The sequence below is a fragment of the Ambystoma mexicanum genome, chromosome 4p, assembly GCF_040938575.1.
Source record: "Ambystoma mexicanum isolate Mex_15411 chromosome 4p, UKY_AmexF1_1, whole genome shotgun sequence".
In the NCBI taxonomy this organism is placed as follows: Eukaryota; Metazoa; Chordata; class Amphibia; order Caudata; family Ambystomatidae; genus Ambystoma; species Ambystoma mexicanum.
The window spans coordinates 1,107,749,841-1,107,763,560 of NC_090927.1; the positions used below are offsets into that span (position 1 = coordinate 1,107,749,841).

Sequence of the window (13,720 nt, forward strand, 5' to 3'; positions counted from 1 at the left end):
GAGCTTTACCTCAAGACACACATAAACACAAAAGAACATACAGCACGGTCCATTCGTACCTACTATGAGGAATGAAACCTTTCATCCATCCTGGAAGCAGATTTAAGAACCATTGCCCATTGGCATGTGTACACTCCTACTCTATGGAGGCAACATCCTAATCTCTTGGATATCCAATTCAGGTTCAGCTCCATTCAGCACAAGGCTGACCACCTGATCAAGGGCAAGGGATACGAAGTGTGTTTGGAGAGTCCCAGATCTGCACTATTACCATAGTCCAAATGAGACATTGCCAAAGTAAATACGGACTGTCCATGCAGAGGGAAGGTCAGGTGGGGGAAAGTGTGTCTAAATGTTTTTAGGTAGAAAGGGCCCTTTTGTGTTGTGGCTGCCACCAGAAGAACAAGTGAGAGCTACTTATCAAAGAGAATGTCCAGGTTCTTCAGGACCTTGTAGGGAGCTGGGCCGGGTCTTAAACTGGGTGGACATATTTCTGCAGGCGACAGCATGAGGTGCTGCCTTTGTGTTTTGAAGGGTTTGCATGTCAAGAGATTTGTGTTTTAACAGTGGTCAACAGCTAGAATACACCATGTGGAGGTCTGAATGGGAGTAAAAGAGTCAGGGACTAGTCTAAACATACTGTAGCATCCACATAATTGTACCGTTTAGCACTGTATGAGCTAATGCATTTCACCAATGTGGGAATGTTCATATTGAAAGGAGTGAGGTAAGGCCAAACCTCCACAACACTACAGTCCCGAGCCACATATGGAAAATCAAAAGGAGGCAATTGAATTATCTGTTGGTGATCTAAAAGAAAGGACTGTATCCATGTCACTGCATAGTTACAGATGCACAGATTTTCCAGATGTGTGAAAAGGATGTTATGCTTGATGGCATCAACTGCTGCAGAGAAATTTAGCCGGAGTATGGCCAACATCCACCCCTACGAGCATGGTCAGCATCCACTCCCCATGGGGAGTATGGCCAGAATCCAACCCGAGGAGTATGGCCAGAATCCCCCCCCCAGGAGTATGGCCAGCATCCACCCGTAGGAGTATGGGCAGCATCCACCCCCAGAAGTATGTCCAGCATCCAACCCCCCAGGAGTATGGCTAGCATCCACCCGCAGGAGTATGGCCATGGCCAGCATCCACCCCCATGAGTATGGCCAGCATCCACCCCCAGGCGTAAGGACAGCATCCACCCCCCAGAAATATGAACAGCATCCACCCCCAGGAGTATGGCCATGGCCAGCATCCACCCCCAGGAGTAAGGCCAGCAATCACCCCAGGAGTATGGCCAGCATTCACCCCAGGAGTAAGATCAGCATCCACCCCCAGGTGTATGGCCAGCATCCACCCACAAGAGTATGGCCATGGCTAGCATCCACCCCCAGTATGGCCAGCATCCACCCCCAGGAGTATGGCCAGTATCACTTTCAGGAGTACAGTCAGCATGCACCCCCCAGGAGAACGGCCAGCATCCACCCCCAGGAGTACAGCCATCATCTACCCACCAGGAGTATTGCAGCATCCACCACCTAGGAGTATGGCCAGCATTCACCACCCAGGAGTATGGCCAGCCTCTACCCTGAGTGTAAGGTCATCCAGGATGGGACAGTTGCAGAGCCTGTCCTGTGTAGTGGGTGGAATCCTGTCTGCTGTTCATCCAGCAGCTGGTCATCCTCCATAAAGGTTTGCAGATGACTTACTACTGCCCTGTCCAATACATTAGCTGGGAGAGGTATATTAGAGATTGGTCTATATTTGGCCAAGTTTAGAGGTCCCGTTGAGATTTGTTTCAGAGGGTGAGCTCATTGGTAGCTTTAAAAGAGGGAGCCACCACCAGTGTACGGAGTGAGGAACTCTGAAGACATTTAAGTCACAAGGCTACTCTTGGCAGAGACGCTAACTCTTTCAGGATCAGAGGGGGGTCGTTGAAAACCTGAGCCTGCACATGTACTGTCGTTTTCAATCAAGGTCTAGTACTATATGTGTTCCAAAGGGAGAAATGCATCCAGCTGACCTGCAGATTTGGTTTAGAGGGGGGCTTGGTGGCTCTCTTGCAATCCCTAAAGGGGGACCGCTTCATCTAGGGTTGTGTTCCAAATGTAGCTGTGATTCTTTTTAATTGTACTCCCAAAGTAGGGGGCAGTGGCATTGTGCTATAATGTAAGCAGGTTTAACCTTTTTGGCACCTCACCGTGCAAATGATGACAACTTGGTGGCGGGTAGCCGTGTATCTGTTTACGTTGCTGTGCAAACATAACGACTCCCCACCATCAAGTTAGACTTTTATGGAACATGGAATCCACTGTGATTTGTTTCCTGACTGATTAAAAGTCCTCCTTCATCAGTCTCTCTTCAAAATGGAGTCCTAATTAAACCTTTATGGACATTTTACATGTCGATATTACTGTTTGCTACGAGGTTCCCAAACATATGCTAGCCACCCGAGATTGCCCAGCTGGCCTTCCAAGGTCTCTCATTAATGGTCTTGATCTCGGAAGTGGATCAGACGACCTTGTCCACGGCTTCGGTTTACTAGCGTATCCGAAAATTCAACCTCCTTAAAGAGGGCTGGGTTTGCGGTTACCTCGCCCTAGGATTACTTTTGCATATTAATTCCAGACCGTTCATGTCACAGCATAGATTTCTAAATATTGGTTTAGCTTTCAGAATGCTTTGAAAGGTTTTAATAGTTTAAAGTCGGATGTTTAACACAGAAAAAAACATTTATCATGCCATCAAAAATGCGTGCACAACAATACAGGAGAAGCAATTCTTGGCTTTTATGTCGGCATGGTGTTACACTTTTCATGTCTCTTTAAGAGACAGGGATTTGTGTCACGTGGACTAGTCACATGACGCGTAAGTAATGGGGAGGGATCATTGTGGGCAGTTAGTTACAGAACACGAATAAAGAGAGACGCGTTCCGAATCCCGAATCCCTCAGTGTGTCTGTCCTTCTTTGAAAGTGGGCCCCCTCCGGGTCCAACAACTGGTGACAAGGTGTTTCCTCAGACCACCTCCTCCTCCTCCTTATCTCCTCTGGCAGCGATCCCGCTCTGGAGAGCATTTCGGGCACCGTTTGCCCGTGAGTGCCCGCCTCCTCCTCCTTCCTATGAGCCGATCCTGGCCCGCCTTACAAGCCTGCAAATACCATCCCACCCGCACGGCCCTCCCTCAGCTCCCCCTCGACCACGGAAAAAAAAAAAATAATTAACACGTGTGTCAACAGAGGCCAACTGCTCCAAAGGCCACACGTCCCCTCCTCCTGAAACATGTGAAAACCACATGTGCACCGGCACGCCTGATCCCAGGCCCACCTCAGCACAGCAGCACGCCTGATCCCAGGCCCATCTCAGCACAGCAGCACGCCTGATCCCAGGTCCAGCCGCCCATACCAGTGTGGACATCTCGCCCAGGGTGCATACGAGGTGCCCCCATACATTCCATCGTGCGGCAACCCGCCAGCGGTTTCATCTGAGGGCCGGCAGACACCAGCAGACTCCTGTGAAAGGTGGGTGACACCCCGCACCGGCAGCTAGCCCGCTACACCCGCCACCACCGTAAGAGTCTCACTTACAGACGGCCAACAGCAACTCATACCAGTTACCACCACCATGAGCTTGCCCCAAGACCAGCAGGCTCCGGCTCCCCCTACTCCCACAGGGGGCACAGCAACCACGGCATGGCGCATGCCCCCCCCTTCTCCATGATGCCGAAAGCAGACAAAGGCCCAAGGTGGGTCGAGTGGTTGGAGGATTTCAACACCTTCATAGACGCCGCAGGAGAAGAGAAATCACCAAGAATATGCAGCATGTTTCTAAACCTTGCGGGTAACGACATCAAAGTCCTATTGAAAACTATTCCACCAGCGGAACAAGCTGATTTCCCAGCACTAATCGCGGCATTGAACAGAAGGTTAGTAATTGAACCGCATAGGGACTATGAAAAATACATTTTCAATCAGTGTACGAAAAGGATCGACAAAACTGTTGATGAGTTTATCACCCGCTTACGAATGAAAGGGGTGAACTGCCAGTTCCATGCCTTCTTGCTCGATGAGGCCATACGATTAAGAGTAATCGAATGATGCGTATCCCAGACCCTAAAGAAGCAACTTTTCAAAAAACCCATCACCATTGAAGAAGTCAGCCAGATGGCAAGAATTCTGGAAAGAGTTGAAAAACAAGTGACACAGATAACAAGCGCCGCCTCCTCAAAACAGGACAAGAACGAAACGATAGCGACAATGCAGTTCAATATCGCCAGAACAACAGATAGAGGCCCCAATCTCAACTACCCAATGACGCTGAGAACTCAACGCAGTGCTATCGGTGTGGTATGGCGTTTCCTCATGCAGGGACGTGCCCCGCACTGTCCCAGAGATGTGGCAACTGTGGAAAGGAGGGGCATTTTCAATTGGTTTGCAGGGAAGGCAGACCATTTCCGACTCAAAGACCACCGGTTGCCCCCCAATTCAAAATACCCAACAGGAACCCACAAAGCCAAGGCTACGAAACACGCCCATATCAACAAAACCAGAGAAGATCCATCAGAGTAGTTGAAGACCTCTACCCATCTGAGGAAGCCCAAGAAACTGAGGAATATGAGTAAAGATCCCTCATAAGAGATGAATATGATGGGCCCCCAGCGCCTCTCTCACACTATGAGGTGGACCAACAACGCCTGGATTACGAAAGCAATCAATAGGACAACTATCCGCATGATGAATATGTTAACCTCATCATAGATGAAGGACAAGCACGTGAAGCACCCAAAATACCAATGGACATAGGAGGAAAACAATTCTGCTTCCTGGTTGACTCAGGGGCTACTGTCAACATAATGGGTGAAAAAGAGTTCCACCAAATTCCCAAGAAACCAGCCCTGATGCCGTCTGATTCCAAAATATATCAATGGGGCGCTGCCACACCCCTGCAATCGATTGGCTCGTTTGCTCGCCGCCTCATCCACGGTAACCCCTCCACCACGACAAGCATCCACGTAATTCGCAGTCTGACCAAAGGAAGATGCCTCCTCAGTTATAGGACTGCCTCTTGCCTGGGAATCCTAGACATACATGTACAAGAAGGTGACAAGATCCACTCCACAGAACCAACGCATGTGGCGAAAGAAAGCGTGTCCAACGTCCGAGCTGAACCCACAGTTACAGACATGATATGAAAAGACACTATCATGAAAGAGTTGCCCCTCATCTGCAAAGGCCTAGGGAAACTAAAAGGACCCCCAGTAAAACTCCATGTTGATCCCACGGTCCGACCCGTCCCGCAACACCCAAGGAGAGTTGGTTTCCATCTCCAAGCTGCAGTATCGGCTGAACTCTGACAACTTTTGGAAGATGATATAATCGAACCAGCGACAGGCCCAACCCCGTGGGTCTCCCCATTGGTAATTGTACCAAAGGACGACTCAGAATTTGTGTGGACATGCGCGTCGCCAACACTGCAATTCAACGTGAATGACACCCAGGCCATAGAATCGAGGACATGATTGTCCAAACTAACAAGTCCACCCTCTTCTCAAAGCTAGACCTAAATCAAGGCTACCACCAGCTGGTTCTCCATCCAGACTCCAGAGGCATTACCACCTTCGCCACACATGATGGACTATTCCGCTACAAGCGCCTACATTTCGGCATTTCATCAGCCACAGAAATTTTTCACGAGGCCATCAGAAAGATCATTAGGCCGGTCAGAGGGGCACTGAATTACGTGTATTCTCGTGTATGGAAAGTCGAAGGAAGAACATGATGTCGTCCTCCGTGCCACATGCAAGGCCGTCCAAGACGCTGGCCTCACTTTGAATGTTGACAAATGTCGGTTCAGTAAAACCAAGCTAAAGTTTTTTGGCCACATATTTTCTGCAGACGGAATGACTCCGGATCGAGACAAAGTCGCAATGATTTTCAACTAACAAGAACCAAGGCAGATAGCAGACATGCATTATGCCACAATCACGGAACCTCTCAGGAAACTCCTCCAGAAGGACATGCTTTTCGCCTGGACAGCAGAATGCCAAGATGCATTCGACACCATCAAACAGTCCCTAGCAGAAGCCAGAAAACTAGCATATTTCGATCCAGACTGGCACACTGACATAGTGGTTGATGCAAGCGCAGTAGGTCTGGGAGCCATTCCCGCTCAAACCAACGGAGTTGACACCCACCCGAGACATGTAGTGGCCTACGCCAGAAGAGCTTTAGCGCCCCCCGAGTCCGCATACTCTCATACGGAAAAAGAGAGCCTAGCGGCAGTCTGGGCATGTGAACATTTCCACAATTTCATAATAGGAAAGAGATTTACCCTAATTACGGACCATCAAGCCCTGCTCTCACTGTTTGGTAACCCACGGACCAAAATGCCCCCAAGAATTTAACGGTGGGGCATTCGCCTACAAGAATATGATTACCAAATAATACATCGTCAGGGGGGTGAACACAACCCAGCAGACTATCTATCTAGACACCCAACAGGGAAACCTACACCAAGACAAGGTGACATAGAATACATAAGCTACGTCACCACAAATGCACTGCCTCCTGCAATATCACTAGAAACCGTTGCACTAGCGTCAGCAGCTGACCCATCCATGACTTTGGCAATCAACCTCACTGAGCACAACAAGTGGAAGGACTACAGGAGGTCTTTGGTGGAACGTCCAGATGCAAATCGAGATGAACTAGAAAGGCTGGCAAAAGTTCACACGGAGCTAGCCATCAAGGACAAAGCCATACTTCTCAGAGGGTGCAGAATAGTGATCCCAGCAGCCCTGCGGTCGGACATAATAAAGACAGTGCACTAGGGTCACTGAGGAGCGTACAGCACCAAATGACAACTTCGCTGCCACGTATGGTTCCCATTGCTCGTCGTTCTAGTAGACCGATGGGTACGAAACTGCATGGCATGTCAATGCATGGCCAGAGCTGAAGCTCCAACACCACTACAGCCAACTCAGATTCCAGAACACCCATGGGAAAGAGTAGCAGTAGACTCTTATGGACCCCTAGAGTCCCGGGAATACCTACTCCTATTCATTGATGAACATTCACGATTGCCAATCATAAAGAAGTCGCCGTCGACAGCCTTCACCCGCATTGCAGCTGTTTTCGACAAAGCGTCGAGTGAATGGGGCATACCTGAAGTCATCAAGTCAGACAATGGCCCGCCATTCTGCGGCCACGACTTTGCATCCTTCGCCAAGCATTTAGGTTTCAAACACCAGAAAATAACACCCAGACGGCCACAAGCCAACGGGATGGCCGAAAGGTTCATGTCGTCTATCAAAAATACATTACAAAGAGCCAGACTAGAAAACGTTGACCCTCACCAGGCCCTATGCCGGATGCTTCGAGATTATCGAAATACACCACATGAGGCCACGAAAAGAACACCAGCCGAACTGATGGTAAAATACCAAGTTCGCACACAAATCATACGTCACCCCACCAACAAACCAGAAATTGACCCAGAAATCCTAGAGAGGGATGCAGGATGGAAAGAACGGGCCCGCATCCAGACAGATGAAAGAAGAGGAGCACGCTGAAAAGATATTCAAGTAGGAGACGAAGTATTGGTACAACAGGCAGTGGTCAAAAAGACTGACTCAAGGTTTGCCCCACAGCCGCTACAAGTCACGGCAATAAAAGGAACCATGGTAACGGCTGAAAACAAAGAACGAGAAGTAACACGGAACTGCTCGCAGTTCAAATTCACGGCTACACAGGGAAACGAGAGACTGGAACCCCCAGATCCGGAGCCCATGCCATTGGATCCGCGAGACTCACTATGGACGCCTCCGAGATTTCGTCCGGGAATGAAGAGGACACAGAGGCCAGAAGAGGATCCAGGAGAAGTCACCAGCAGTCGGCCCCAATGGGCCGTGAAGAAGCCAGCTCGCCTAATTGAAGAATGTTGAGATTGTTGTAAGGACATTTGTCTGGGGGTGTTGTTACACTTGTCATGTCTCTTTAAGAGAGAGGGATTCGTGTCACGTGGACTAGTCATGTGACGCATGACATAAGGGGGAGGGATCGTTGTGGGCAGTTAGCTACAGAACACGAATAAAGAGAGACATGTTCCGACTCCCTCGGTGTGTCTGTCCTTCTTTGAAAGTGGGCCCCCTCCGGGTCCAACACATGGGATAGCCATGTTGAGGCACTGCGTACATACAGCGTTTACGGTGGCAGCTACGGACCAAAACTAAAAAAACTGTATTCACTATAGACCAAAATGCCACGTGAATAATGGTGTTAAAATAGGAGCAGGCATGGGAGATCTATTACAATATTCCAGGCAAAACAATTAATTCAAACGACAGGATTATAATAGGAAACTTGCAGTAAGTGAAAGCAGTGCGAGTGTTGCGTTGCATGGTGTGCGTTAAAGCAGATAATGAGTTCACGGAGCATTATTGCATTACGTATCGAAATAACAATATTTGTACTTCTATGGCACAGACTGGGGGAGCGCACTTGTCCTGGGTGGGCGAGCTGACGTCATCACGCACATAGATGCTTGTTGGTGCAGGACACTGGCCCATGGTACGCAGCGCCACCGCTAGGTGGAGCCTAGTTGCCTGGCCTCTAGTCCCACTGCTGAGAGTCTGAGTACTGGAGAAACAGGGACTAAGGGTTGTATGAAAGAGATCTGGAGCCCGACAAAGGGTGCGCGGCTGCAGTGTGCACCAAAGCGGTGCACCTTGGAGTGCTCAGGGCTCTCAGGCGAGAGTGCTTAGATGCAAGTGTTTGTTGGAGGACCAGCTGCAGTCTCTTTGGTGTGGAACTTGCCCTCACACTTCAGGCTTCATTTTACAGTGGGTCACCATCTGACCAGTTGCCCGGCACTATGGCGCAGACCACCCAGGTTGCCCTGCAGCTGTGCCTCCGATTCCAAATAGCAAAGACAGTGACCAACTGCTTGGAATTGTGTTCGTCAGCAGTGAGACACTCTGTCGTTTCTTTGCAGAAATACCATTCTAGTCATCTAGACATCCACTAGCAATCTCTTGTGCTAAATATTGGGCTTTAGCTATGATGATTGCAGGACATTATAACACCTGATCCCCTTTGTTAGAAGAGTTTTGGTTCTCCAAAGGATGCCCTCTCACTCCATGTGTTATAGAAGTGCCGATCGGAGCTGTGTCCCACAGCCCAGGTACACAACCTTAAATTTAGCAAGACATGCAGCACCTTGGCATGGATTCTCCTACAAAGGTATACGTTGACGGTGGTACAGCTCGAATTTATACTGCAGATATGAAAGGCAAATGTGCAAGTTTATCTAAAAGCAAATTGGGTCCCTACTTTGGTCCAGGATAACCGTAGTTTTCAACAGGTGAGTATTTAGGATCTCTCGCATGTGTTGTTTTTTCCAGACAACCCAAATCCCATAGCCAATTTTTCTTATTTCCAAAATGGCTGCAAATGACCTTCCTAGAGAAGAAAGCTTCTCCAGTGTCCTTTTCTATTGTGTCTGCTGGCTACTTGTCCCCAACTGCTCTAGCGCTGATGAACCTTATTTCACTATGTCACTTCCACCTGTGGCACTGGCGTAAACATAAAGTCTGCACCTTAAGTCAGAATGGTAGTTGCTGAGATCATTGTAGAGTCCCCGTCACCTATTGCCAGATCAGACCTATCTATACCGAGGCCTATGCAGAAGACGGCTAAAGCTCTGTCCAATCAGAGAGCATGACCTGACAATGTTTAGTCTAGTAGGAGGAGTCCCATGTAGATATGCCACCTCCCTTCAAAGTGCACTAGAGGAGAGCTGCCAATATGTGTGCCCTATAGCCCCATTAATAGCTCGAATATACAACCATGCCAAGGTACATCTACTGCTAGGGCTGTGATGTTGGAAAGCAAGGAACACTTTGTTACTGGATGAAGCACCACAATCAAAGTGGCAATGGACCTAGGCATGGACAAATGTTCTGTTGAATACAAATTATTCTTATTTCACAATCTGTTGTTTAGGTGCCACATTCAGTATACATTTGCATTTTCCATGAGGGATTTTGTTTAGGCCATAATGCTGTGTTTAGCTGGCTGGAACAGGTGAAGTGCCCTGCCGCACAAGTTAATAGTGCTGAATAGAGAGAGGTCCTTCAACGTGGATGATAGTGTGATGAATCAACTTCCGGGGCACCAGTGGTCCAGGGATGAATATCGGTTTCTAAACCATCAATCAGCCCCACACACTCTAGTACACCAGAAAGGATCCGAACAGATTAGAAACACAAGTAAATTATAAGCCCCCTTTTCCAATTTTGGTAACGTGGACGGCACGGCAGGCTTATATCCGCAAGGTCGTGGATCGTTGGTTAGTTGCAACACAGTGAAAATACAATTATTACCCAATGATAAAAGGGGCTGTCCAGTCAAGACTGTATATAAATGTCTACTTTATTACTATTACAACAGACAGTTATAGCACACTACAAAATACAACCCACCCTGTAAAGGAACACAGAGGACAGACTGTTTCACGAAGTAAAGGGATGCACTCTGGATACTGACAGGAGGGTCAGACTTAACTGTTCAATGCTATTTGGTTTCAGCACCAAGGAAGCAAGGGGTTATAATTGTCACTAGGGGCCTTCGGAGAAGGACCGGTGGACAGAACCACTTGGTGCTTGAGATGATCTTGATTCTCGACAGCGTCAAGTCGGTTCCAGGATGCTTTGCAGCTCCTGCAACAGAGTTCAAGATGGGAGACAGCTGCAGGTATCAGGCGGCAGGTGGTTTGGCAAGCGAAGCTGGCTGCAGTTATGGCCTGTATGGCGGTTCAGGGTCAGAAATCATTGTCTCTGTGCTGGTTGGCGGATGTGTAACACTGGTAGAGGTGTCTCGGATGGCTAAAGTGACTGCAGCATGACAACAGTCAGTGGTGCAGCCGGTCACTGTTCGAGAGCGCGGCTGCCTAGAAAATGTCCTTAAAAGATGGATACTGGTTGATGCTTGTTGTGACACTCGTTCTGGCTTCTTTGCTGGACACGTGTCTTCATTTAAGGTGGATGGCCCAAAGCTGAGGAGAGTGTTTTCAAGCAACATCCTTGTCCTTTGGTCAGAGACTGTCTGGCACTTCCCACCTAGGAAGCTTGCTGGCAGAACCTAGCAGGGCACACTTTGTGCTGGCTGGGTACCGGTTGTGGAGCTGCTGGACGGGTCCTCTGAGGTTGGTATCTCCCTCTGTTCGATGGGAGATGTTTAGGGAATTTTGCTTTCCTCTTGGAAATCCTGGCCTTCCTTCACTGATGGAAGCTGTAAGGCAGACTGTAATTCAGCCAGGGTCCAAATGAGTCCTTCTTACTCCTTTTGAAGTTGTCAGATGATCTGCTAAGAGAGTGGCTCAGCCCTCTTTTAAAGCCAAATGGGCTCCAGTGATTGGTGCAGGCTACGCCTACCTTAACGAACCAATCCTGATTCCCCACCAATGATCTTCTGTTATGTGTGAGGTCATAACCAGAGTGCTTTGATACAGGAAAGGTAAGGGGTGACAACATGTACTACTACGTCCCACCCATCTTCCTGTCTGTTGTGTGTCAAAGTGTCTCACTGGTTAATTGAGCTCTCTGTGGCTCCTGATCAAACTGCAGATCTTCCTTGAAGTGTGGCGAGAACAGACTTTCTGTCTTCATCAAATCACATACTTCTTCCCTCTCAAAGGGGGTCCACTTGCAGGGGTTGCCTACTTTAAACAGTTGTCCCAGACATGACATGTACTGCCCTTCATACAGAGGGGTGGGAGCTAGCTTCAAGCTGACAGATTGCATATCAAAGAGTTGTTGGGGTTTCCTGCCCTTTGTTAGTTCAGTGAGCAGGCCTCTTTGCAGGCCTGCTTCAATTAACTCTCATCAGTATGTGCTGCCACCACACAGAACTACAATGGGCATGGCGGATCCATGGAGCCTTTGATATTTAATTAGGCTGACCATGGCAGGAAGAAGGTGTTGGACTGAAGAAAAAAGACCTAGGCTGATTAGCCATCGGTGTGGGCCGCACACCTGTAATTACCACGAATGGTTAAATATTTTGTACTTTATTTTTTGTCAAAAAATGTATAATGATGAATAAAACTCAATAAAATTAATGTTTGAGTAATTTTCTTTAATCCACAAAATTGTGAATTGATAAATGCTTGTCATTGGTTTAAAATCACCAATTTCTAATTTGCTGTTTTTGTAGGCAAACGAAAAACCCTATGGCTAATGCATTTCGGAAATACTAATTTCCTTCTTCAGAGCCGGGTAAATCAACACAGGATTATTTTAGTTCTACTTCCAAAATCAAAAAGAATCAAAAATTGCAAATTCATGTTACAATAACGTGTTGAAAAACATTTGAAAAGACAAGGTACGCACAGGAGACAACAAGATTTACAAATAACACATAAAGAGAGAGAGAAAAAAGACATATGTCGCTATTAGTGACTTGTGTTAAAGTTTGTGTTAGTTATTCCCAGATCCACATTTAACGTATTCATTGTGCACTCATAAAGCAATGATCAAACATAATTCACGTGTTACAGCAGCATTAGAGACTGTATACCACTTCTTCTCCGAAATATAGTTTCATTAGACGACAAAGCATGAATGTGATTTTCTCACAACACAATATTTTATAGTGCCTGTTTTCTATGCATTGTCTTAACTGCACCGTTACCTTTGCCCCAGGAGTAGCTGTATTATTTATGTCAAAATATGATGAAAGTATACATTAACAAAAGGTAATCCTGATCATGAACATATCAGAATATGGCAGAGATATATTGATGATGTGATCACGATTTGGAAGAGTGACCAAACTTCAATGAATCAATTTTTTTTAATGACTCAATTTATGGAACCCGAATATGCAATTCACTAAAACAGAAAGTCAGGAGCAAACCCATTTTTTAGATAGTAATACACGTAAAGAAGATGGCAAAGTTACCTCTGCCTACAAAGAAAGCCTATAGATAAGAACTCATGACTAGATTATAACAGTTGCCATCCCCACTCTCTGAGAAATAGTCTACCTTATAGACAATATCTAAGAATTTGAAGAAATTGTACTTCTATTAGTGACTATGAAGACCATGCAACATTTTTTGATTTACACATTAGCAAATAAAGATTACCCTAAAAAGCTTATAAAATGATCTAATGCAAGAGCTACATTTCCACAACATGAGACTCTGCTTACCGCCAGACCACACACTAATAATCCAGATACAATTATACGTTTTTTGACCTTTAACCCACATGTACAGCAAGGCAAGGAGCTCATTTACAAATACGGGTCCCAGATTATATTGTCTCTCTCTATAATAGATGCCCCATTGTTTGGCTTTAAAAGATGTACTATTTTACGAGGCCATTTAGTTCATTCAAGACACTGCTGCGTTAAGCAACACAACACACTTTGGAATCTTGGTCTACTGGTTGATTATCCTTATGGCTTTGTCTCAGCCTCTAAATTCACTAAAATTATACTTCATTTCCAACGTACTTGGTCTATATGACAATTAATAAATTTGAAACCAAAGCAGCAATATGCTGTATAGAATGCCCGTGTGGATTTAGATAAATTGGTCAAACCTCTAGATCAGGGAAAATTTGAGGCATCATTAGTCAAACATTTATTGGAACAAAAACACTCTCACAATGACTTTTTATTGTGGAATGTAGACACAGTATCTAAGGGCTCA

At 46.9% G+C, this 13,720-nt stretch overlaps 1 protein-coding gene across 3 annotated transcripts in view; it reads right to left on the minus strand.

Annotated features, from left to right (window-relative positions):
• Positions 1-13,720, minus strand: part of GRM1 (glutamate metabotropic receptor 1) — a 2,116,184-nt gene that overhangs the window by 2,024,160 nt on the left and 78,304 nt on the right. The window lies entirely within an intron of this gene.